Source organism: Bos indicus, chromosome 5 (assembly GCF_029378745.1).
Source record: "Bos indicus isolate NIAB-ARS_2022 breed Sahiwal x Tharparkar chromosome 5, NIAB-ARS_B.indTharparkar_mat_pri_1.0, whole genome shotgun sequence".
NCBI lineage: Eukaryota > Metazoa > Chordata > Mammalia > Artiodactyla > Bovidae > Bos > Bos indicus.
The window spans coordinates 30478123-30503624 of NC_091764.1; the positions used below are offsets into that span (position 1 = coordinate 30478123).

The 25502-nt window shown below is 38.6% G+C and overlaps 1 protein-coding gene across 2 annotated transcripts in view; it reads right to left on the minus strand.

Annotated features, from left to right (window-relative positions):
* SPATS2 (spermatogenesis associated serine rich 2) overlaps positions 1–25502 on the minus strand; it is a 152976-nt gene that overhangs the window by 89352 nt on the left and 38122 nt on the right. Inside the window, exon 1 of one of the 2 annotated variants that reach the window (XM_070789168.1) lies at positions 2438–2459. The exons of the other annotated variant lie outside the window; for it this stretch is intronic. The gene's annotated coding sequence lies outside the window, so the exon portion shown is untranslated. Of the gene's footprint in view, positions 1–2437; positions 2460–25502 lie in introns of those variants that run through there. 2 annotated transcript variants of the gene reach the window in all.

Sequence of the window (25502 nt, forward strand, 5' to 3'; positions counted from 1 at the left end):
GGAAATAGAATATTGTGATTTTATAGGTACAGGCTCACCCTGGAGAGATTGCAGGTTCAGTTCCAGATCACTGCAACAAAGTGAACATCACAGTAAAGCAAGTCACAGAAATTTTTTGGTTTCCCAGTGCATATACAGTTATGTTTACAGTGTAGTCTATTTAGTGTGCAATAGCATTATGTCTGTAATGTCTAGATGTCATTATGTCTAGACTTCCCTGTAGCTCAAATGGTAAAGAATCTGCCTGTGAGGCAGGAGACCAGGCTTCAATCCCTGGGTTGGGAAGTTCCTCTGGAGAAGGGAATGGCAATCCACTCCAGTATTCTTGCCTGGAGAATCCCATGGACAGAGAAGCCTGGCAGGCTACAGTCTGTGGGGTCGCAAAGAGTCAGACATAACTGAGTGACTAACACACAGCATTATGTCTAAAAAAATGTATGTTCTTTAGTTTAAAAATACATTATTGCTAAAAGAATGCTAACCATCATCTGACAATGCAGGGTTGCCACAAACCTTCAGTATGTTAAAAAAAAAAGTAATATCTGTGAAATACAATAAAGTGAAACACAATAAAGAAGAGTCTGCCTATAATTTCAACGCTTGTGTCTCAGGGAATAGGGAAGCCTGAGGAGAGGGAAGAGAGGTAGCGGAATGGTCAGTTGGTGGGTCAGTCAGAATCAATTAAATTTTCCTCACATTTGGGCATGGTTTGTGGCACTCTAAAACAATGACAGTAGTAACATCAAAAATCGCTGATTACAGATCACCATAACAAATATAGCAACAATAAAAACATTCAAAATACTGGGAGAATTACCAAAATGTGACACAGACGCACAAAGTGAGCAATGCTGGTAGAAAAATGGCACTGATAGATTTGCCTAACGTCTATCAGTGGGACACTAGTTTGATAAATTATGGTTTATTCACACAATGAGATACTACGCAAATATTTTTGAGGAAAGAGAACATCCTTTTATATACTGATATAAGATATACTGTTAAGTAAATGATGGGGAGAAGAATAATTTATACTATCATATATACATAAATATTGTGTATCTGAAAAGATAAACAAGAAAGTAGCCAACAGTGATGATCCACTGAAGAATGGAAATTGAAAAAATAGGAAACAAGGTTAAGAAAGACTTTTCAATCATCCTTTTTATATGTTTCAATCAACCTTTTATATATTTCTTGCACTGAAACATATAAGCATATTATCTCTTCAAAACAATTGTAATACTTTTTTAAAAAGACTAATTCCCAGCAAATTAAACCAAAGCTGAAAACTCTCAGTTTAACCTAAACAACGTTTATTTCAACTTAGAAATCCAACCAACAGGTTCAAGAAATGTGTCACTAAGAACCTACAAGCACTAACTCTCTAGACCTGCAGAATAACAACCCAAAATAAGAAAATGGGGAGTTCCAAATAAGAACATTTTTCCTGATTTAAAGAGTTTTGGTTATGAGAAAACAATCAAGAGTTCTTATTCCACAATGTATCATCAGTTTGCCAATAAATATTCTCATTAGCCTTATAAAGGAATATGAAAAAGCAGAGAGACCCAAAGTAATGCACTGATATACTCTAAAAAATAATTAGCAACAAAGGAGATGATGTCCTTAGGTCAAAAGCTGACATTCCCGTAAGTCTGTTTTCTCAACAAATGTCTTTATTCATTGGCACTAACTTTCCAATCCATGTATCATTCTAACCCCAAACTCCCATAATTATAAAGCTGATCACCACAAATTTTATTCTGGAAAATGTAATTTTCATTTAGAAGAACCAATAAATTCCTCTTTTTAAATGTAAACATTGAATTGGAACAACACAGAATTGGAACAAAATAATATTTCTGGAAATTTAGAATACATTCTAAGTGGAAAATCAGAAACCACATGATATCACAACTCCTCTTACTACTATTAAAAGGCACAAGATCCTCCAAATTGCCAAACATTAGTCATCAGTGGCAGCTGTAGTGTGGGAGTAGAGGGGGCTCATGGGAGCAGAGAGGCAATACACACATGTTTGTCTCTTCCTATTTCACTGCTAGCTGGGTGGTTAGAGTCGTCTGTAGCTTCCTCCTCCTCACGCAGGTGGCTGTAACCCAGGCCTAATCAAGCCAAATCATCCTCAGCTGTATAAATTCTTCAATAATGGTTTTAAACAATACCGATCATTTAATCCTCATCCCCTCCACACACATATAAACTCCATTCCTTCCATCTCCCCAAAGCACAGATGCACAAGCAACACAAGGGAATGGAGGCAGCTGTGAGGCAAAAACAAAATACAGCAATTAAGAGCTTTATTCACTGATTCTACTCTATAAAGGGAAATCCCATGCACATAGAAAAAGTGATTTCTAAATACACCTGCTAACTTAAAAAACTAATCAATTAATAAGTACTTAAGATAACTTACTATGTGCCAAGAAGGGTAGTACTAAAGAATGTGCTAACCATTGGACAACTGCACTCAGCTCCCATGCTAGAAAGGTCATGCTTAAAATCTTGCATGTGAGGCTTCAGCATTATGCGAACCAAGAACTTTCAGATGTCCAACCTGCATTTAGAAAAGGAAGAGGAACCAGAGATCAAATTGCCAACATTCGCTGGATCATAAGAGAAAGCCAGGAAATTCCAGAAAAACATCTGCCTCTGTTTCATTGACTAGGCCAAAGCCTTTGACTGTGTGGATCATAATAAACTGTGGGAAGCTCTTAAAGAGATGGGAATACCAGAACATCATGCCTGTCTCCTGAGAAACTTGTATGTGGGTCAAGAAGCAACAGTTTGAACCCTGTATGGGAATAACTGATTAGTTCAAGATTTGTTTGTTTAACCTATACGCTGAGCATATCATGAGAAATGCTGGGCTTGGTTGAGTTCCAAGCTGGAATTAACATAGGTGGGAGAAACATCAACAACCTCAGATATGCAGATGATACCACTCTAGTGGCAGAAAGTGAAGAGGAACTAAAGAGCCTCTTGATGAGGCTGAAGGAGGAGAGTGAAAGAGCTGGCTTAAAACTAAATATTAAAAAAACTAAGATCATGGCAACTGGCTCCATTACTTCATGGCAAATAGAAGGGGAAAAGATGGAAGTAGTGACAGATTTTCTCTTCTTGGGCTCTAAAATCATTGGGATGGTGACTGCAGCCATGAAATCATATGGGGTTTGCTTCTTGGCAGGAAAGCTATGACAAACCTAGACACTGTGCTGAAAAGCAGAGACGTTACTCTGCCGCCAAAGGTCCATATAGTCAAGGCTATAGTCTTCCCAGTGGTCACGTACAGTTGTGAGAGCTGGACCATAAAGAAGGCAGATGGCCAAAGAATTGATGCCTTTAAAATGTGGTGCTGGAGAAGACTCCTGAGAGTCTCTTAAACAGGAAGGAGATCAAACCAGTCAGTCTTAGGGAAATCAAACCCAAATACTTTTTGGAAGGACTGATGCTGAGGCTTAAACGCCAGTATTTTGCTCATCTGATGCGAACAGCTGACTCATCGGAAAAGTCCCTGATGCTGGGAAAGATTGAGGGCAGAAAGAGAAGGAGTCAGAGGATGAGACGGCTGGATGGCATCACTGATACAATGGACATGAACTTGGGCAAATTTCGGGAGATGGTAAGGGATAGGGAGACCTGGTGTGCTGCAGTTCATGGGGTCTCAAAGAGTCAGAGACAGCTGGGTGATTGAACAACAACTATGTGCCAATACTTGACACACACCAAAAAACCTTTATCCATCCTCAATGGATAAACCTTGAGGATGTAATGCTTAGTGAAATAAACCAGTCACAAAAAGACAAATACTGTATGATTCTAATTATATGAGGTATTATATAAGAATATATTCTACTTACATGAGAATCTACTTATATGATTCTACTTACAGAGTAGTCAAATTCATAGAGACAAAGTTGCCAGGGGCTGTAGGGGAGAAGACAGGAATTAATGTTTAATGGGTACAGAGTCTCAATTTGGGGAGATGAAAAAGTTTTGGAGATGAATGGTGGTGATAGTTGCACAATAACGTGAATGTACTTACCATCACTGAACTGCACACTTTAAATTGATTAAAGTGGTCAATTTTATGTGTATTTTATCGTGATTTTTAAAAATTTTAATGTAATAAGAAAAAAATTATGAAAGAAAAATTGATTTCTTGACCCAGCAAAAAAATCCCTAAGAGAAGAAGAAAAAGGAAAAAAAGCACAAATATCAGTATCAGGAATTTAAAAAAGAAAACTATAGATCTTACAGACATTAAAATATAAGACAAAAATACAAATAACCTTATGCCAATACATTTGAAAACTTAGGTAACAAATCTCTTAAAAACACAAATCATTCTGGCTTACTTCACTCTGTATAATAGGCTCCAGTTTCATCCACCTCATTAGAACTGATTCAAATGTATTCTTTTTAATGGCTGAGTAATACTTCATTGTGTATATGTACCACAGCTTGCTTATCCATTCATCTGCTGATGGACATCTAGGTTGCTTCCATGTCCTGGCTATTATAAACAGTGCTGCGATGAACATTGGGGTACACGTGTCTCTTTCCCTTCTGGTTTCCTCAGTGTGTATGCCCAGCAGTGGGACTGCTGGATCATAAGGAAGTTCTATTTCCAGTTTTTTAAGGAATCTTCACACTGTTCTCCATAGTGGCTGTACTAGTTTGCATTCCCACCAACAGTGTAAGAGGGTTCCCTTTTCTCCACATCCTCTCCAGCACTTATTACTTGTAGACTTTTGGATCGCAGACATTCTGACTGGTACCTCATAGTGGTTTTGAAATGGTACCTCATAGTGGTTTTGATTTGCATTTCTCTGATAATGAGTGATGTTGAGCATCTTTTCATGTGTTTGTTAGCCATCTGTATATCTTCTTTGGAGAAATGTCTATTTAGTTCTTTGGCCCATTTTTTGATTGGGTCATTTATTTTTCTGGAACTGAGCTGTAGGAGTTGCTTGTATATTTTTGAGATTAGTTGTTTGTCAGTTGCTTCATTTGCTATTATTTTCTCCCATTCTGAAGGCTGTCTTTTCACCTTGCTTATAGTTTCCTTTGTTGTGCAGAAGCTTTTAAGTTTAATTAGGTCCCACCCATTTGTTTATTTTTGCTTTTATTTCCAATATTCTGGGAGGTGGGTCATAGAGGATCCTGCTGTGATGTATGTCGGAGAGTGTTTTGCCTATGTTCTCCTCTAGGAGTTTTATAGTTTCTGGTCTTACGTTTAGATCTTTAATCCATTTTGAGTTTATTTTTGTGTATGGTGTTAGAAAGTGGTCTGGTTTCATTCTTTTACAAGTGGTTGACCAGTTTTCCCAGCACCACTTGTTAAAGAGATTGTCTTTAATCCATTGTATATTCTTGCCTCCTTTGTCAAAGATAAGGTGTCCATATGTGTGTGGATTTATCTCTGGGCTTTCTATTTTGTTCCATTGATCTATATTTCTGTCTTTGTGCCAGTACCATACTGTCTTGATGACTGTGGCTTTGTAATAGAGCCTGAAGTCAGGCAGGTTGATTCCTCCAGTTCCATTCTTCTTTCTCAAGATAGCTTTGGCTATTCGAGGTTTTTTGTATTTCCATACAAATTGTGAAATTATTTGTTCTAGCTCTGTGAAGAATACCGTTGGTAGCTTGATAGGGATTGCATTGAATCTATAAATTGCTTTGGGTAGTATAATCATTTTCACTATATTGATTCTTCCAATCCATGAACATGGTATATTTCTCCATCTGTTAGTGTCCTCTTTGATTTCTTTCACCAGTGTTTTATAGTTTTCTATATATAGGTCTTTAGTTTCTTTAGGTAGATATATTCCTAAGTATTTTATTCTTTTCATTGCAATGGTGAATGGAATTGTTTCCTTAATTTCTCTTTCTGTTTTCTCATTATTAGTGTATAGGAATGCAAGGGATTTCTGTGTCCTGATTTTATATCCTGCAACTTTACTATAATCATTGATTAGTTCTAGTAATTTTCTGGTGGAGTCTTTAGGGTTTTCTATGTAGAGGATCATGTCATACATATGGAATTTAGAAAGATGGTAACAATAACCCTGTATATGAGACAGCAAAAGAGACACTGATGTATAGAACAGTCTTTTGGACTCTGTGGGAGAGCGAGAGGGTGAGATGATTTGGGAGAATGGCATTGAAATATGTATAATATCATATATGAAACAAGTCACCAGTCCAGGTTCAATGCTCGATACTGGATGCATGGGGCTGGTGCACTGGGACAACCCAGAGGGATGGTATGGGGAAGGAGGAGGGAGGAGTGTTCAGGATGGGGAACATGTGTATGCCTATGGCGGATTCATTTTGATATATGGCAGAACCAATAAAATATTGTAAAGTTTAAAAATAAAATAAAATTTTAAAAAAAAACACAAATCACCAAATACACGTAAAAAATAGAAAATACAAATAGTCTTACATTGCTAAAAGTAACTAAGGTTATAATTTTAAATTTTCTCATAATGAAAAGGATCTCATCTCTGATCTGTTGCTGATAGGAATACACAATTGGTATAACTTCTCTGGAATATAGTCATTATTTCATAAAGTAGAATATTTATCAATGTTATTACCCAGAAATTACTTTCCTAAGTATCAAGGGAAATTCTTGCTCATGGTACACCAGAAAACATGTAGAATTCGTAACAGTAAGAAATGGAAACAACCCAAATGTCATCAACAGGAAATTAATAAGTTGTGATATATCCACTAAATGAAGTATTATATGGTAGAGAAAATGAGTCAACTACAACTGTATGCAACAATACAGATGAGTCTCAGCAATATAATGTTAAGCATTAAAAAAAAAAAGAAACTGATCCTCAGATTGCATGATATTCTTTTTTTTAAAAATACACTAGGCAATATATTATTTAGACACACATATACACCTGATAAAACTATTTTTTGAAAAGGCTATGGAAAGATTACCAAAAAAAATTTAGAATAGTATTTACTTTGAAAGGCAAGAGGACATTAGGGAGGAGAACATGTAAGACTGTCAATATTCAGTACTAAACTCTGGTTAAATGGTGGGTTCATGAATATTCTATAAAATATTTTTAAAAACCAAATACACAAACAAAATGATAAAAATAAATACATAGGAAAGTTTTCCTTTAAAGGGCCATTGGGGAGTATGGAATAACTGATTCTCACATATTGCTAGTGGGGCTATAAAAATCTATTTAGTAAAATCTACTAAAGCTGCATTATATGCATACCCTATAACCAGATATCCCAATCCTAAGTGTATACTCAACAAAATGCATGTCTATGTATACCAGAGACAGGTATGAGAATGTTTACAGCAATAGTATTTATAAGATTAAACTAGAAATAAACCTAAACACTTACCAATGACAGAATGGAGAAACTGTGGTGTATTCACAGAGTAGAATACGATAGACCGCAGTGAAAAAGAACAAGCTACTGACACAACACAGATCAATTTCAAAACCCGGGCTAAGTGAACAATGTCAGATGCAAAGGAGTATATGTTGTATAATTCCAACCATATGAAGTTCACAAATAAGTCAAACCAATAGATAGTGATGGAGGTCAGAATAGTGGTGGGAAAGAAACTGGGTCGGGGTACTGGGGGGCTCCTAGGATCCTGGTACTATTCTCTATATATTATCGTGATCTGAGTGTGACATAGGTGTGTTCACTGTGCAAAACTTTATCAGTTGCACCCTTAAGGATTCTGCATTTTATCTCATGTATATTATACCTCAAACTTATTTTAGAAAAAAAGAAAAGAAAGACACCTTTTTACCTCTTAAGAGAGCTATTTAACTGATACTCTCCTATCCCTCTACCAGGCACAAACCAATACCCTTGGCTGAACACTGACAGCTCACAGGCAACACCGACACTGGGGCATTTCTGCTCCCACTAAACTACACTGAGTCTGATGTATCTGTTCTCAAACCTACTTAACGCCAGTTGTGTCTATAATTACAAGCACATGATTGTAAAGAAATACTAAATATATTAATAAACTACGAATGTAAGAAAAGTTGCTCTTTCTTTGAGAACTAAGCTAAAGTCCCATATGTTATTAAATCATTTGAAAATCTGTCCTGAACTTAAGTGTGGGTGAGACACATAAATAAAATTGAGGAAAAATCAGAAATCTAGGAGGAATCTATACTCATTGCTTCAAGTCTTCAAGAGTTCTCACTCCACTTAGAAAACCTGTAACTGGAAGTTGTAAGCAATGCATCACGGGGTGCAATTAATGACAAATACATGAAAAACTCTCAGCAGCAGACTCATACATAATATATCAAAAGGTTGACTAATAAATATACACTTATTTGTTTTAAGCTAAAATAAAATGCTTGTGATACATATGTGTCATTTTTATTTCTTGCTTTAACCAACCTTTTCAATTAACAGTAAACTATATAAGATTGGATGGTATTCGATAATACCTTTATCTCTAATCAAAGAAAGCTTGCTCTAATTACTTTTTGCAAACTAATATTCAGTTCAGTTCAGTTGCTCAGTCGTGTCTGACTCTTTGCGACCCCATGAACCACAGCACGCCAGGCCTCCCTGTCCATCACCAACTCCCAGAGTCCACCCAAACCCATGTCCATTGAGTCGGTGATGCCATCCAACCATCTCATCCCCTGTTGTCCCCTTCTCCTCCTGCCCTCAATCTTTCCCCAGCATCAGGGTCTTTTCAAATGAGTCAGCGCTTTGCATCAGGTGGGCCAAAGTATTGGAGTTCCAGCTTCAACATCAGTCCTTCAAATGAACACCCAGGACTGATCTCCTTTAGGATGGATTGGTTGGATCTCCTTGCTGTCCAACGGACTCTCAAGAGTCTTCTCCAACACCACAGTTCAAAAGCATCAATTCTTTAGCACTCAGCTTTCTTCACAGTCCAACTCTCACATCCATACATGACCACTGGAAAAACCATAGCCTTGACTAGACAGACCTTTGTTGGCAAAGTAATATCTCTGCTTTTTAATATGCTGTCTAGGTTGGTCATAACTTTCCTTCCAAGGAGTAAGCATCTTTTAATTTCATGGCTGCAGTCACCATCTGCAGTGATTTTGGAGCCCAAAAAAATAAAGTTAGCCACTGTTTCCACTGTTTCCCCATCTATTTCCCATGTAGTGATGGGACCAGATGCCATGATCTTCGTTTTCTGAATGCTGAACTTTAAGCCAACTTTTTCACTCTCCTCTTTCACTTTCATCAAGAGGCTCTTTAGTTCTTCTTCACTTTCTGCCATAAGGGTGGTGTCATCTGCCTATCTGAGGTTATTGATATTTCTCCCGGCAATCTTGATTTCAGCTTGTGCTTCTTCCAGCCCAGCGTTTCTCATGATGTACTCTGCATAGAAGTGAAATAAGCAGGGTGACAATATACAGCCTTGACGTACTCCTTTTCCTATTTGGAACCAGCCTGTTGTTCCATGTCCAGTTCTAACTGTTGCTTCCTGACCTGCATATAGGTTTCTCAAGAGGCAGGTCAGGTGGTCTGGTATTCCCATCTCTTTCAAAATTTTCCACAGTTTATTGTGATCCACACAGTCAAAGGCTTTGGCACAGTCAATAAAGCAGAAATAGATGTTTTTCTGGAACTCTCTTGCTTTTTCAATGATTCAGTGGGTGTTGGCAATTTGATCTCTGGTTCCTCTGCCTTTTCTAAAAGCAGCTTGAATATCTGGAAACTAATATTATCTACTAGAAAAAACTAAAACTTTAACTGTAAAAAAATTTACTTATTACAATGACAAATGAGAAATCAAATTCACCAAAGCTGAGATGCTATATTTAGAAGAATATGCCCCCCAAAAAGAATATGCCTCTGGTGCCATACTGGCTATTATTGTTAACAAAAGGGCAGCACAGTTAGCCTATCCCAGCATAGTCTGGTTACTGCAATGAAGGTTTCAAAGAAGACAGATGTTGAGAGGACTACCTGGGGCTCGAGAACCAAGGTCTGAATATCACTGAACTGGAAAAACCATGGTGTGAGTGCTGTTGATCTGAAAAAGAGGAAACATGCTTTTGCTAATGTATTTGCCTTGAGAGTTAAACTTTCTCTAAAACAAAGTATTCAATATTTCTTTCTGGAATCTTATACAAACGAGGGATTTGTGAAATAACAATATTCATGTTATACATCAGCATCTAGTTAGATTAAATTTAGGCATAATGGCTTCTTACTAGAATTCTTTAAAAGCATTGATCAAAAGCATTAGAGAGCCCTCAGTGATAGTACTTTAAAGCTTCTCATTTCATTCATTATTCAACTAATACCACTGAATGCCTGTTACATTCTAAGCCTTGTGGGAGTTTAACTGGGAGGGTGCTGTTTCAGATTCAGGGGGAAATTATGGTATACCAGAATGCAAGGGTTTAATGAGAGAGTAGGTGGTGGAAAAGTGGCAGGCAAACCCTTTACCAATTCAACCAAGAAGTCTGACAATAAAGGAATGAAAGAAACAGAGTACCAGCCAGAGTTTTAGCAAGGCCAAGCAAAAGGGGGTTTCCCCTCAAAAGTTTATCCCTTAAAAAGGAAGGTTCTTTGAAAGAAGAGGAGAGAACCCTCATACATTGTTGATAGGAATGTAAACTGGTGTAACTGTTATGGAGAACAGTATGGTGGTTCCTTAAAAAACTAAAAATTGAGCTACTACATGATGCTGCAATCCCACTCCTGGTCATATACCCAGAGAAAACCATAAATCAAAGATGCACACACCCCAATGTTCACTGCAGCACCATATGCAACAGCTAGGACATAGAAGCAACTTAAATGTCCACTGACAGAGGAATGGATAAAGCAGATGTGGTACACATACACAGTGGAATATTACTCAGCCATAAAAAAAGAATGAAATAATGTCACCTGCAGCAACACCGATGAATATGGAGATTGTTATACAGAATGAAGTCAGAGAAAAACAATCATCATATGATATTGCATAGAATCTAAAAAAGATGGTACAAACGAAGCTATTTACAAAACAGAAACAGAGTCACAAATGTAGAGAACAAACGTGTGATTACCGGGGGCGGGAGGCGAAGAATGGAGAGGGATGAATTGGGAGACTGGAATCAACATATACACACTACCATATATAAAAGAGATAAGGATTTACTACCGCACGTGGAACTCTTCTCAATGCTCTATAATGAGATATATAAGAAAAGAATTTTTTACAAGAGTTGATAATATGTATATGCTTAAAAAAAGAAGGAAAATTCAAACATACAACAAAGAGAGTAATACTTAAAGGAAAGGTAATATCAAAGATAATACTAACCTTATTTTCAGATACAATTAATCTTCCTTTGATGCACAATATGTGCTAGGATAAGTACTAAGCAATTTCATACACATTATTTTATTTAATCCTCACAACAACCTTGTGAAACAAAAGAAACATACTAAACAAAAAAGATAAGAACATATACACCTCTGTACAGAGATGGAAGAGGGAAGATGAAGGAGGTCATACCAAATGACTCCAACTGTTTCCATAATGGAAACTAGAGGAGAGAAGGCAGGAAGGCTTGAAGGTCTAAGAGCAAGAGATAAGAAAACTAATACTTACTGCCTACCATGCACTATTACAGCATTTATATACAAATTTCATGTAATCCTCTTTAGTATTTATTAGTTATTTAGCTGAAGAACTTAAAAGTGTGAGAATTCCCGAAGAACTAACAGCTGGTAAATGCTAGGGTGATGATTCAAACCCAGGTCTATGAGACCACAAACCTATCTTTCTACTATACTACAGCACACTGCTGCATCAACATCAAGAAAGTGAAAGAGAATAAACATGAGAGGAATAAAAAGGTCATGAAACAGCAAAGGTTCAGTTACAAACAACGTGAATATGGAGTAGATAATGCCATTGCTATGTCCTCTCACCAAGGTTCAACTGCCCAACTAAAAAGTATTTAACATTGGGAAGTTACTAAAGTTGCAATAATATATACTTTTAAGAATAAAATTGGCCAAGAGACTTCCACTTTCCTTCAAATTACTACTATTGCTCTTTACTAACTGAATATCTACAAAATATTAGGCACTGGTAGTCTCAATGAATTTGCTACCTAACCATTCGAAGCTACAGTTTAAGTACTGGTCATTGGTCCAAAATTCAACACTAACCTGAACAAGTGTTCCAGCGTCGATCAAAATACCAGAAAATATTCATCTAAGAATAGCTTAGTGTTCTTTAACATTGAAGACTGACTTTATTTACAAGTAATGAGAGTTAAGTCCCCAAGACTAACAGACATAGGACTGTCATAAAAAAGTGAGAATACAGATCCATGTACTATGTCCTTTTATGACAAAGTGTGAGAGACCTCTTAAGATCACTTGGTATCTATGGTCAATGGAAAACTGTGTGTGTGCTTAGTTGCTCAGTCATGTCTGATTCTTTGAGACCCTTTGGACTGTAGCCCACCAGGCTCCCTTATCCATTTCAGGCAAAAATACTGCAGTAGGTTGCTATTTCCTCCTCCTGGGATCTTTCGGACCCAGGGATCCAACCTGCGTCTCCTATGCCTCCTGCATTTCAGGCAGACTCTATCCACTGAGCCATCAGGGAAGTCCATATTTATTTTGTCCTTTTATGACAAATTATAAGAGACTTTGAGATGGACCAAGAAGATCACTTGGTATCTTCAATGGAAACTAGGCACTGTGTAACATGCACCTTTCCTAGTTACCTGATTCTACAAGGTTTGCATTCTTCATGGCCTCTGAGCTGTTTTACAACTGTTAAGCTGTACTTAAATGACAGCAATACAAAGGATTCATGTCCATACACTTACAAACAAATTCCGTCCAGTGAGGGAGGAATCATTCCCCCCATCCCTATGCATAGCCAGTTTTGCATAGATCTGTAAATTCATTTTAGCATACCTGATCCTATACACATGCAGTACTTTGAATTCTCCTTTATCTTTCTGCTTTTCCCATTAATTAATGAATTAAATAACATATTTTACATGTGTTCATTTTACATCCATATAAAAATCAAGATTTTGTCTAACTATTCTTTAACAATGAATTTTATATAACACATATTATATACCATGGAAAATGAAAATTTTAATGCAAAAGTTCTAGGGAAAGAAACATCATTTTACACTAATATACTTAAGGAAGGCCAGACAAAACTTAGGCCCTACCCAATTCTGAAATTTTAAGACTTTAAGAAGCACAGTCATTGTTCTAAGAAGCACAGTCATTGTTGAAATTGATCGTTCTTAAGAGTCTGTAATTCACAAAAGAATTCCTTAAAAATAATATTTCCAGCTGCTTTTTTCTCCTAATGCATAGTGTAAACAAAGGACTGTCTCAGGAATAGAGTTTCATCATTTCAGACACACTTAGAATGTTTTGTATGAACTACTTTTGTTAATTACAGTCACTAAAAAAAGATAGTTACTCAATCTGTAATAACCTCTATGGGAAAAGAATCTGAAGAAGAATAGACATATGTATACGTATGACCGAATCATTTTGCTGTATACCTAAAACCAACACAACATTGAAAACCAACTATATTCTAATATAAAATAAAAACTAAATTAAAAAATACAATAAATAAATTTATATTCATTTTTTTAAAAAATGGTACATCTTCATATTAAGGTAAAAACCTACATGTGACAATTGCTTTCCTGATCCAAAAGATTTTTTTTGGCCAGTCAACAACTGTACAATCATAAAAATATTAAATATACTTGTTGTTTCAAAATAATAGTTGTCTTCTATTGGTGTATGTCACAAGAAAAATTAAATATTTTTAACTAACTTGATTCAAATAAACAACCTAAAGAAGCCAAAGCCAGAAATCAATACACAAACCAAACATTAAATCAACAACGTATTTTAAATTCATAATACAGGCGGAAAAGGCATATCTAATTCTCAGATCTTCTGGCTTTCTAAGTCCCAAATTTAAAATAGCTCTAAAACCAGTGTAGTCTCTATGGAATTACTGGTTTCACAAAGCAGCTTTTATCCTCACTCAGGATCAAACTAATCCCCTGACACTCTCAGGAAAGAAAGAGTAAAATCAAGTTGTACCAAAAATCTTTATACTCAGCATTCATTCAGATCTTCAAAACCACTTTCATGGCTTATAACACGCAAGAAAAATATTACTCTAGCAAGTAATTATTTTGTACAAAAATGAATAATTTAAATTGGAAATAATTTGCTACCCATGTCATTCATAAATCCATGCTACTATAATTCTTAATATGAATGTATAATACATGCAGCATATCATGCATTAAATATTCTAAAAGATAAGTTCTCTAGCTGAAATTAGTTAAATACTAGCCAATTTAAAAGCAAGAAAAGATAACTCTTCCTCTCCCCCTCCATCTTGACTCCCTCTAAACCAGCAGGAATCTTTCAGGTGCTGCTGCCACTGCTAAGTCACTTCAGTCGTGTCCAACTCTGTGCGACCCCATAGATGGCAGCCCACCAGGCTCCCCGTCCCTGGGATTCTCCAGGCAAGATCACTGGAGTAGGTTGCCATTTTCTTCTCCAATGCATGAAAGTGGAAAGTGAAATGTGTGTCAATTAGAAGAAAAGAGAATGGGGATAAACAAAACTGGAAAAGGTACAGAATGCTATGACCCAAAACAGATGTTACTCTTCCAAGCTGCAACTGAAGTTAAACTACAGTGAGAAGTCTTCACCATTTTCAGTAGTTCAAAATAAGGTACATACTGTCCTCCTCTTTGGGAATGTAACTCATTCCAAAACTTTCTCTTCCAACTCCTCCATACAGCATGTGCTTGTAGAATTCTATTAAAGCTTTGTAAAGGTATTTTTTAAATACCAAGTAAAAAAAAAAAATGACTGAATTATTTAAAATAAAAGTTAACAGGCTTTTCTCTCTACCCTCAATTCAACAATGTATAGATCAGGAGACCAAGGGGGAAAAAAACAAACCAGGTAAGTCATTAAATACAGTCATTTCTTCTTTCCCTAGTGGGAGGAGCAATATGGTAGGCAGCTATTTATTTAACAACTTTCTATCCACTAAGCCATCTTCCTTTTTTCACATCATCAGAGAATTAGGGTAAATTCCCTCAAGATGCACAAATCCAGAGAGAAAAGTAAACAAAGAATCAACACTGGAAAAAAAAAAAAAGAAAACAAATAGAACACAAAGATGCAATATTCACATTGCCTGCTGCTGCTGCTGCTAAGTCACTTCAGTTGTGTCCGACTCTGTGTGACCCCATAGACAGTAGCCCACCAGGCTCCCCCGTCCCTGGGATTCTCCAGGCAAGGACACTGGAGTGGGTTGTCATTTCCTTCTCCAATGCATGAGAGTGAAAAGTGAAAATGAAGTCGCTCAGTCTTGTCCAACTCTTAGCGACCCCATGGACTGCAGCCCACCAGGCTCCTCCATCCATGGGATTTTCAGGCAAGAGTACTGGAGTGGAGTGCCATTGCCTTCTCCGTCACATTGCCTACTGGACCATAAACAATAAAGCAAAATATATTTACTACTACCTTCTTATAATCTAGAGAGAAAAAAATAACACAATAACCTCTACAAATATATATCATAAAATATCCCAAATTTTCCAAATATTTTATCTCCAGAGCCAGATCACTATAGTAAGGTTTACAAGTAAAGTCTCCTCAGATGGGTTCGGACAGTAGAGTGTTTCGAGAGACTATTCCCTGATGCTATTCAAAGTTTCTTACAACCCGCTTTACCACCTGCTCTAGAGTCCTCAAATTTAAAATTCTATCACCTGCCCCCTTTTCAAAATCTCCCTTAAAGATATCCCTGCAGGCATTAAGAAACCAGCAGGAATCTTTCAGGTGCTGCTGCTAAGCTAAGTCACTTCAGTTGTGTCCGACTCTATGCAACCCCATAGACGGCAGCCCACCAGGCTTCCCTGTCCCTGGGATTCTCCAGGCAAGAACACTGGAGTGGGTTGCCATTTCCTTCTCCAATGCATGAAAGTGAAGTCACTCAGTCATGTCCGACTCTTAGTGACCCCATGGACTGTAGCCCACCAGGCTCCTCCATCCATGGGATTTTCCAGGCAAGAGTACTGCAGTGGGGTGTCATTGCCTTCTCCGACCATTATACCTATTCTCATACAAAAGAGAGCACAGGCCCTATCTCTACTGAAGCAGAGAGGGTTTGTAATGGTGAAGTCTTCTTCCGTAGCTCTTGACAAATCCATTCTTGAACATTAAACCATGTGAGGTACTCTCCTACCTCCACCATCTCCACGAACAGGGAAGAGAAAGCCTGCTCCAATGAAGCATGACCCACTATTTGCTAGCTTCCAAAAATTTTTCATAGTGTACGGGTGGGGCATTTTGCATTTTAAAACAGCTCTGCAAATTCTCTAATCTTACTCCTATCAAAAAAAGATAGGAGTCTGGGACTTTCCTGGTAGTCCAGTGGTTAGAACTCCACGCTTCTACTCCTAGAGGCCTAGGTTTAATCCCTGGTCAGGGAACTGAGATCCCAAAAGCCACGTGGCATGGCTAAAAAAAAAGTGTACTTTAATTCTCCTCCCCATGAAGAGAACAAAGCCGAAGTGACACTGAACAACCTTGGAAGTTAGGTCATAAAAGGTGTGGCACCTCCCAGTTCAGGCAAGCTTGGGGTCCTGAATTACCATGTAAGGTATCCAGTCACCCTAAATCCCTGATGCTAGAGAGTCTATGGACTGAAACCTCAGAGTGCCAGCTGTTTGAGTCTTCCCAAGTCCAGCCACCAGACTTGTAAATGAGGAATCCTTGGAGACCCCAGGCTCAGCTACTATCTGCCTCTAACTGTGTAAGAGACTCTGGTAAGGAATGCTTTTAAGATCTGATTCCAGACCCAGCTATCATTTGATAGCATCCTCATGAAAAACCATGAGAAAGAACTGCCTGCCTGAGTCCAAACATCAAAAAACTGTGGAAGAAAAAGTGAGTGGTATTTTCCATCACTTAATTTTGGCAAAGTGTGTTATACAGCAATAGATAGCCAAAACAGATTTTGGTATAGGGAGTGGGTTATGGCTCAGAGGGTAAAAGCGTCTGCCTACAATGCGGGAGACCTGGGTTCGATCCCTGGGTTGGGAAGATCCCCTGAAGAAGGCAATGGCAACCCACTCTAGTACTCTTGCCTGGAAAATCCTATGGACTGAGAAGCCTGGTAGGCTACAGTCCACGGGGTCGCAAAGAGTTGGACACGACTGAGCGACTTCACTTTTCACTTTACTTCCATTACAAAAATTAAAATGTTTAGCTTTGGGACTGGGTGGCAGGAGAAAGCAAGAAGGGCCTTGAAAGTGTTAGTGAAAGCCTGAAGGATCTTACTTTTTTGATTTATTTATATTTTCAGCTGCACTAGGGCATTGAGGCTGTGAGTTTTCTCTAGTTGTAGTGAGTGGGTGCTACTCTTTGCTGTGGTGCACAGGCATCTCACTGCAGTGGCTTCTCTTGTTGCAGAGCACAGACTCTAGGTGCACGGGCTTCACAGCTGCATCATGCGGGCTCAGTAGTTGTGGTGTGTGGCTCTAGGACAGTCCTTGAAGGGCTTTAAGGTAGGAAATTGTCAATATAAAGATTTAAAACAGGGATCGCCAAACTACAATCTACTGGCAAAATTCAACCTGCCTACCTGTTTTCATAAATTAAGTTTTACTGGAACACAGTCAACATTCATGTTTACATACTGTATATGTCTATGGCTGCTTTCTCACTACAGGAGCAGAGTTGGATAGGTGTGCCTGAGACCATAAAGTTCAAAATAAAATATTTATTATCTGTGGCAACGAAGACCCACCAGAGCCAAAAATAAAAATAAATAAAATTATTTCTAAAAAAGAAGAAATGCCCTCTGAGCAATGATCAAATTCAAGGCAGTGTCAGGAAAACATGGCCTAAATATTAAACTCTTATTCAGACCAAGAGTTGGCAAACTTTTCCTATAAAGGGCCTGGTAAGTATTTTAGGCTTTGAGGGCCTTACACAGTCTCTGTTGAACATTCTTCTTTTATTTTTTAACATCCCTTTAAAAACAAAAAAAACAGGGAATTCCCTGGATGTCCAGTGGTTAAGGATCCACACTTCCACTGCAAGGGGCGCAGGTGTGATCTGTGGTGGGATCCAGCAAATTACATGGCAAGGCCAAAAAAAAAAGTAAAAACAAATCTCAGATCACTGGCCAGTTTTCTTGCCCCTAGTTAAGACTTGAAAGAGATTTAAGGTGGAGTCTCATAAATTCTTTCAAACCAAAGGCTTTCTAAGAATATTAAAGGTATTGTCCCACAAAAGGCTTTAAGGGAGCTGAGAGGGTTTAGGACATGTTAAAACCAAAATATGGCACCCTGGCATATTGAATATTTTAAGCTGAAATATCTGAGAGAAGATTAGAAAGAGGAAGGTCACTTAAGTCTTCTCCCCACTCTTCTCCCCTAAGGCAAATCATAAAACCCTCCTGTAAGAAGCGGGCTCCCTATACCTGTAAGAAAAGAGCATCTGTATATCCAAAGACAAAGTGACAAGGAGAGGAGTCCTAACAGCTGCTGGTGCTGCTAACTGCTGCTGCTAAGTCGCTTCAGTCGTGTATGACTCTGTGCAACCCCACAGACGGCAGCCCACCAGGCTCCTCTGTTGACAGGATTCTCCAGGCAAGAATACTGGGGTGAGCTGCCATTTCCTTCTCCAGTCCTAACAGCAGGCCATGCTAAACTTCCACCAATTTATGCACTGTGACTTCATATTCTTTGATCTATCATTTCTCCACACTGTCCACTCTTCATTAAACCTAGCATAAAAATACTCAGCTTCAAACATTTCTTTGAGCCCTCATTTATATTTCCTGTTTCACATAAAACGTACATTAGCTAAATCTGTGTACTTTGTCAGTTTAATTTTCAAACCCAGCCAGGAACCCTAGGAGGGTCAAGGAAAACTTGTTCCTCCTCTACAAAGCCTAAGGTAGAGAAGGGCTTATATCAGTGTGTAAGTGTGGCTTTTGTCTAACAGGGTGAACCCTTCAATAAGATTCACAGAGAAGAATTTTACATTCAGAAACATTATCATCTTGGACTAAAAAGGACAGAGACAGTACACAATGAACAGAGGCTTTGAGGATGATTCCTGGGCAATAGGAGCTAACCCTAATCTCAAAACTAGCAATATGTGCCTGGTTGGATTTCAGAATTGATGTGGACTAGTGACTGTCCTGTTCTTTACACCCTTCTTTATTTTTGAATAGGAATGTCTACAGTTGTTACCTTATGCCCATTACTGCATATCGGGTAGGCTGGGTATGAGAGAAGATAATGTAACTTTTAGTTCACAGGTCTTCAAAGTGAAAGCAAGGGTACTCAAGGAGCTATACCCAAGGAACTATATCCAAATAGCCTTATCTCCAACTGGATCTGATTAGATGACAAGATCCTGGATCTCTAAATGTTAAATTGTTAAAACTGTTAAAACTCAACATTCAGAAAACTAAGATCATGGCATCTGGTCCCATCACTTCATGGCAAATAGATGGGGAAACAATGGAAACAGTGACAGACTTTATCTTTTTGGGCTCCAAAATCACTGCAGATAGTGACTGCAGCCATGAAATAAAAAGATGCTCGCTCCTTGGAAGGAAAGTTATGACCAACCTAGACAGCACATTAAAAAGCAGAGACATTACTTTGTCAACAAAGGTCCGTCTAGTCAAAGTGAAAGTGAAGTCACTCAGTCATGTCCAACTCTTTGCGACCCCATGGACTGTAGCCTACCAGGTTCCTCTGTCCATGGGATTTTCCAGGCAATAGTACTGGAGTGGATTGCCATTTCCTTCTCCAGGGGATCTTCCTGACCCAGGAATCAAAGTCAGGTCTCCCGCATTGTAGACAGACACTTTACCATCTGAGCCACCTGGAAGTCCGTCTAGTCAAAGCTATGGTTTTTTTCAGTAGTCATGTCCATATGTGAGAGTTAGACTATAAAGAAAGCTGAGCACCGAAGAATTGATGCTTTTGAACTGTGGTGTTGGAGAAGACTCTTAAGAATCCCTTGGACAGCAAGGAGATCCCACTAGTCCATCCTAAAGGAATCAGTCCTGAATATTCATTGAAAGGACTGATGCTGAAGCTGAAACTCCAATACTTTGGCCACCAGATGCAAAGAACTGGTTGAAAAGATCCTGATGCTGGGAAAGATTGAAGGCAGGGGGAAAAGGGGATGACACAGGATGAGATGGTTGGATGACATCACCAACTCAATGGACATGAGTTTGAGTAAACTCCGAAAGTTGGTGATGGACAGGGAAGCCTGGCGTGCTACAGTCCATGGGGCCACAAAGAGTCGGACACGACTGAGCAACTCAACTGAACTGATCTTGGATCTCAAGCCTGAGCCTGACGCTGTACTAGATAAGACTTTGAGGGCTTCAGTTTTGCCTTTGAGTGCTTGTGTTTTGCATTTGGAAGAAGATAAATAATTTGTAGCTTGAGGGAAGACTAAACTGGCTTTGAAATAAGTTTTGTGTATTCTTGACACTAGGGGCTCAGACAGTAAAGAATCTGCCTGCAATGCAGAACACTGGGTTTCGTTCCCTGGTTGGGAAGATCCCCTAGAGAAGGGAATGGCTACCCACTCCAGTATTTTTGCCTGGGAAATCCCATGGACAGAGGAGCCTGGCAGGCTATAGTCCATGGGCTCGAAAAGAGTCAGGACATGACTAAGAGACTAACACTTAACACTTCACTTCACTTCATTCTTGATACTTCTCCCAGCAAGAGGTAAACTAATTCCCTTTAATTCCCTTCCCTTCCCTTCCCTTCAAATATGGATTGGCCTTAGTAAGTTGCTTCTAATGAATAAAATGCAGTGGAAATGACACTGATTCTGAATTTAGGTCATAAAAGACAATATAGTTCCCTTCTGGCTCTCTTACTTGGAACAAGTACTTTAGCAGCCCTAAGCCCCCATGTAAGATGTCTGGCTACCATGAAGTCTTTCCTCTATGCTGGAAAGACTACACAGAATTCAAGGGAGATAACAAGGAGCCCCAACTATTCCAGCTTCCACCTATTTGGACTTCCCTGCTCAAGTGTCAGACATGTGGGTCCAGTGGGCCCCCAAGATAACTCCAGGCCAGGCTAACTACAAATACTTTTTTGCATAAGAATCACTTAGCGGGCTTCTCTGGAGGTTCAGTGGTAAGGAATCCACCCACCAATGCAGGAGACTAGAGTTCAATCCCTGATCCAGGAAGATCCCACATGCCGCAGAGCAACTCAGCACACTGGCCATAACTATTGAGCCTGTGCTCTGGAGCCAGGGAACCACAACTATTGAGCCCTTGTGCCACAACTACTGTGGGCTTCCCTGGCGGCTTCAATTTGGGACACCTGGGCTCGATGCCTGAGTTGGGAAAATCCCCTGGAGAAGGAAATGGCAACCCACTCCAGTATTCTTGTCTGGAAAATTCCATGGACAGAGGAGCCTGGTGGTCTACAGTCCACGAGGTCTCCAAGAGTCAGACACAGCAGAAGCAACTTAGCACGCAAGCACACACGCCATAACTACTGAGGCTCGGCGCCCTGAAGCCTATACTCTGCAATAAAAGAATCCCCTGCAATAAGAAGCTTGAGCTACGCAGTGAAGAGTAGCCCCTGCTACCTGCAACTAGAGAAAAGCCCATGCAGCAACAAAGACCCAGCACAGCCAAAAATAAATTTAAAAAAAATCATGAGCCTAGTCAACACCCAGAACCACGAGAGTTTTATGCCAAGTTTGGAGTGGTTTTGTTCATAACTGCAACAACATGCCTGGAGACTCTGGTCTGAAATGGTAGGAGGACAAACTTGTCGTGTTTGCAGCCCCATGGATTGTAGTCCACCAGGCTCCTCTGTCCACGGGATTTCCCAGGCAAGAATACTGGAGTGGGTTGCCATTTCCTTCTCCAGGAGATCGAACCTGAGTCTCCTGAACTGGCAGGTGGATTCTTACTGCTGACCCACCAGGAAAACCCCCTTTTTTTATATTACCAACGAAATGACATAAAACAATATCTTTATGCTCCCCCAACTCTTTCTTTCCACAGTTGAAATATTTGATTTGACGACGGTAAAAAATATCTTTATGGGTGATTTAAATATATACAATTATAATGTAACAAGTATTATGTTTCAAACTATGTCAGTCTAACTTTAAATGTTATTTGAAAGCACCTAGATTTACACACACAGAATTAATGGTTTGCTGCTTACTTGCATATTATTTCACTTATTTTACAAAATTTTTTTTTTACTGAATAAATAATTTGAGACTAAGGAGAAGGCAATGGCACCCCACTCCAGTACTGTTGCCCGGAAAATCCCATGGATGGAGGAGCCTGGTAGGCTGCAGTTCATGGGGTGGCTAAGAGTCAGACACGACTGAGCGACTCACTTTCACTTTCCACTTTCATGCATTGGAGAAGGAAATGGCAACCCACTCCAGTGTTCTTGCCTGGAGAATCCCGTGGACGGAGAAGCCTGGTAGGCTGCAATCCATGGGGTCGCACAGAGGCGGACACGACTGAAGCGACTCAGCAGCAGCAGCAGTCATATAATCTCTGCAACATAACACTAATTTGTAGTGCTTTAAAAAGTGGTTATACCTGACATCAGGTTTGATCCTTGGGTTGGGAAGATCCCTTGGAGGAAGAAACTCCGGTATCCTTGCCTGGGAAATCCCATACAGAGGAGCCTGGTAGACTACATTCCATGGGGTCACAAAGAGTCAGACACAAGTGAGCAACTGAGCATGCACACACACACCTGGCACGTACATACCTGCAGCAGAACCAGATAATCATCACTAGTATACAATGAACCACTCTTTCTAATGTCTCTTCATTGTTAAATGCCATGGTCTAAGTTCAGAGAAAATAAATCTTTTGCACTTGAAGATATAAAATTCAATGTTTTTAGATCACTGGCATATAATTTAATGTTCTAGCTCTTAGAAGAAAAAATGGAATATGATGTTCACAGATTATAAACATGGTTAAGCTCAATTTCTTTACAGAAATTAAAACAGCTGAGCCAAGTACTAATTGGCCCCAGGAGAATGGCAGAAGGTATTGTGGAATAGGAAAAGTAAGGAGGCCTGAGGTTAAGATAACTTACTCTGAAAATGTAATTACTTTCTCCATTGTACAAACACTTCCAACTAGACATTGTAAGGAAAAAAGCTTTAATCTTCTATGAAACCAAATAACTAAAACATCCTAAATTATTTAGCAGCAGTTAAATTAACCTTTTTTCACTCTTTCCTAGATTGTTTTATATACATATATATATATTTTAGCAAGCAAGCATTGAAAAGAAAAAAATCAAACATAATCATAATCACTTTGGGAATAAAATATGTGTTCTACTTTAGATATGATTCTTCAAACACTGAATAATACGTATACCCCCACGCATATACATACCCGTATACATATTACATATACCCAAGTTTGGGTAACTAAAAGGAAAGAGAAGGTCAGTGTGCAAAAATTTATTTAATCCATAATATGGTTGATTTTAAATCCTAAAGGAAATCAATCCTGAATATTCACTGGAAGAATTGATGCTGAAGCTGAAGCTCCAATATTTTGGCTATCTGAAGCAAAGAGCCAACTCATTGGAAAAGACCCAGATGCTGGGAAAGACGGAAGGCAAAGGGATAAGAGAGTGGCAGAGGATGACATGAATGGACATGAATCTGAGCAAACTCTGGGAGATAGTGGAGAGAGGAGCCTGGTGTGCTGTAGTCCATGGGATCACAAAGAGTCAGACACAACTTAATAACTGAACAACAACAATAAAACGGCTGATTTAAAATATCCTCTTGCTCATACGGCAGAAGTTTAGGCCCTGTACAAATTTTGAAATATTAGTAAATGAAGATCACTCTTCCTACAGAGTCCACAACTACCTAATTCTTCCTTTCTCATTCAAAAGTCCCTCAATAAAACTGACTTCAGATGTTAGAAAAACACTAAACTCAATGAACTAAATCACATTAAAGAATGAATATCTGAGAGCCCCTAACTTTTCATAAGATATTAATAAAAGACTGTAAAAAGTATAATGCAATATAGTGGGAAAAATTCTGGTTTCCCCCCAAATTTTTCTTTAAGTACTACATCAAAGGGATGGGGCTATTATACTTACCCCTGCATCCCCCGGCACCTAGTGCAGGGATAAGCACATTAGCAAGCACTCCAAACTCTGCACATGTGAATATTTTGTTTTTATTCCCCACATAAGAAACATGTGTTCTATAAGAAATGTGTCTAATTCCGTTCTATCAGTAATGAGCTACATAATCTTTTGGAGAAGGAAACGGCAACCCACTCCAGTATTCTTGCCTTGAGAATCCTGTGGACAGAGGAGCCCGGTGGGCTGCCGTCTATGGGGTTGCACAAAGTCGGACACAACTGAAGCGACTTAGCAGCAGCACATAATCTTTAGTAAGGAACCAATCTCTCAAGCTTTAGTTTCCATTACACAACATAAAATGATGTGAGGGGTGACTGGGATGAGAATTAAACAGGAAGTCTCATGAGGTCAATGACACTGTCTTATTCACCTCTGTATCCCCATGTCTAACAAAGTGGCTTGGGCACATTCAAATATTTATTGGACCAAGTTTTTTCCAGTTCTTCCTCCATCATTCTTTATCATTTTTGAATTAGTTTTCTAAAGATACAGTACTCTAGTCCAATAAGCAGTAATTTAGTCCACTAAGCAGTAATTTAAGACTCCTCCTCTACCTTAAGCTCAGTTACCAAAAAAGGACTTTTAAAATTAAAACACTTTTAAAATCTTCTCCACCTCTTCACACAGGTTTTTTTGTGACTGATACTATGTATTCCTTGGATGTAGCTTTTAAAAATGTAAGATTTGGACAAAGACAAGATGCCAGAAGTAATACAAGTTTCCAGATTCTTCTGAGTTTTTTTTTTCCAGTTTGATTTTATTAAAACTCTATTAGCAGTACCTGAAATAATCAGGTTAATCCAAGAAGTCAAATATTACTATTACTATTATCTATTCCATATGCCCATAAATGACTGAGAGATATATCCCTTAAGTTTACATTTTTCACAGCACACAACCAACTACCATCTACTCATTGTTTATAGAGTCCTTTCTGTAGTACTATTATAAAAGGTAACACTTAAAAGGACCTTTGGGAATTCCCTGGTGGCCCAGTGGTTAGGACTCCATGCTTTCACCATTAAGGTTTAATCCTCATCAGGCAACTAAGATCCTGCAACCACAGGGCAGGGTCAAAGAAAATGTAAAATTAAAATAAATAAATAAAAGGACTTTGTGCCTTTGGAACACTATTCTTCAAATTAGGTGTAGCCTTCACAAAGTTGGTGCCTCTCAGCGATCAGATAGTAATGAGTG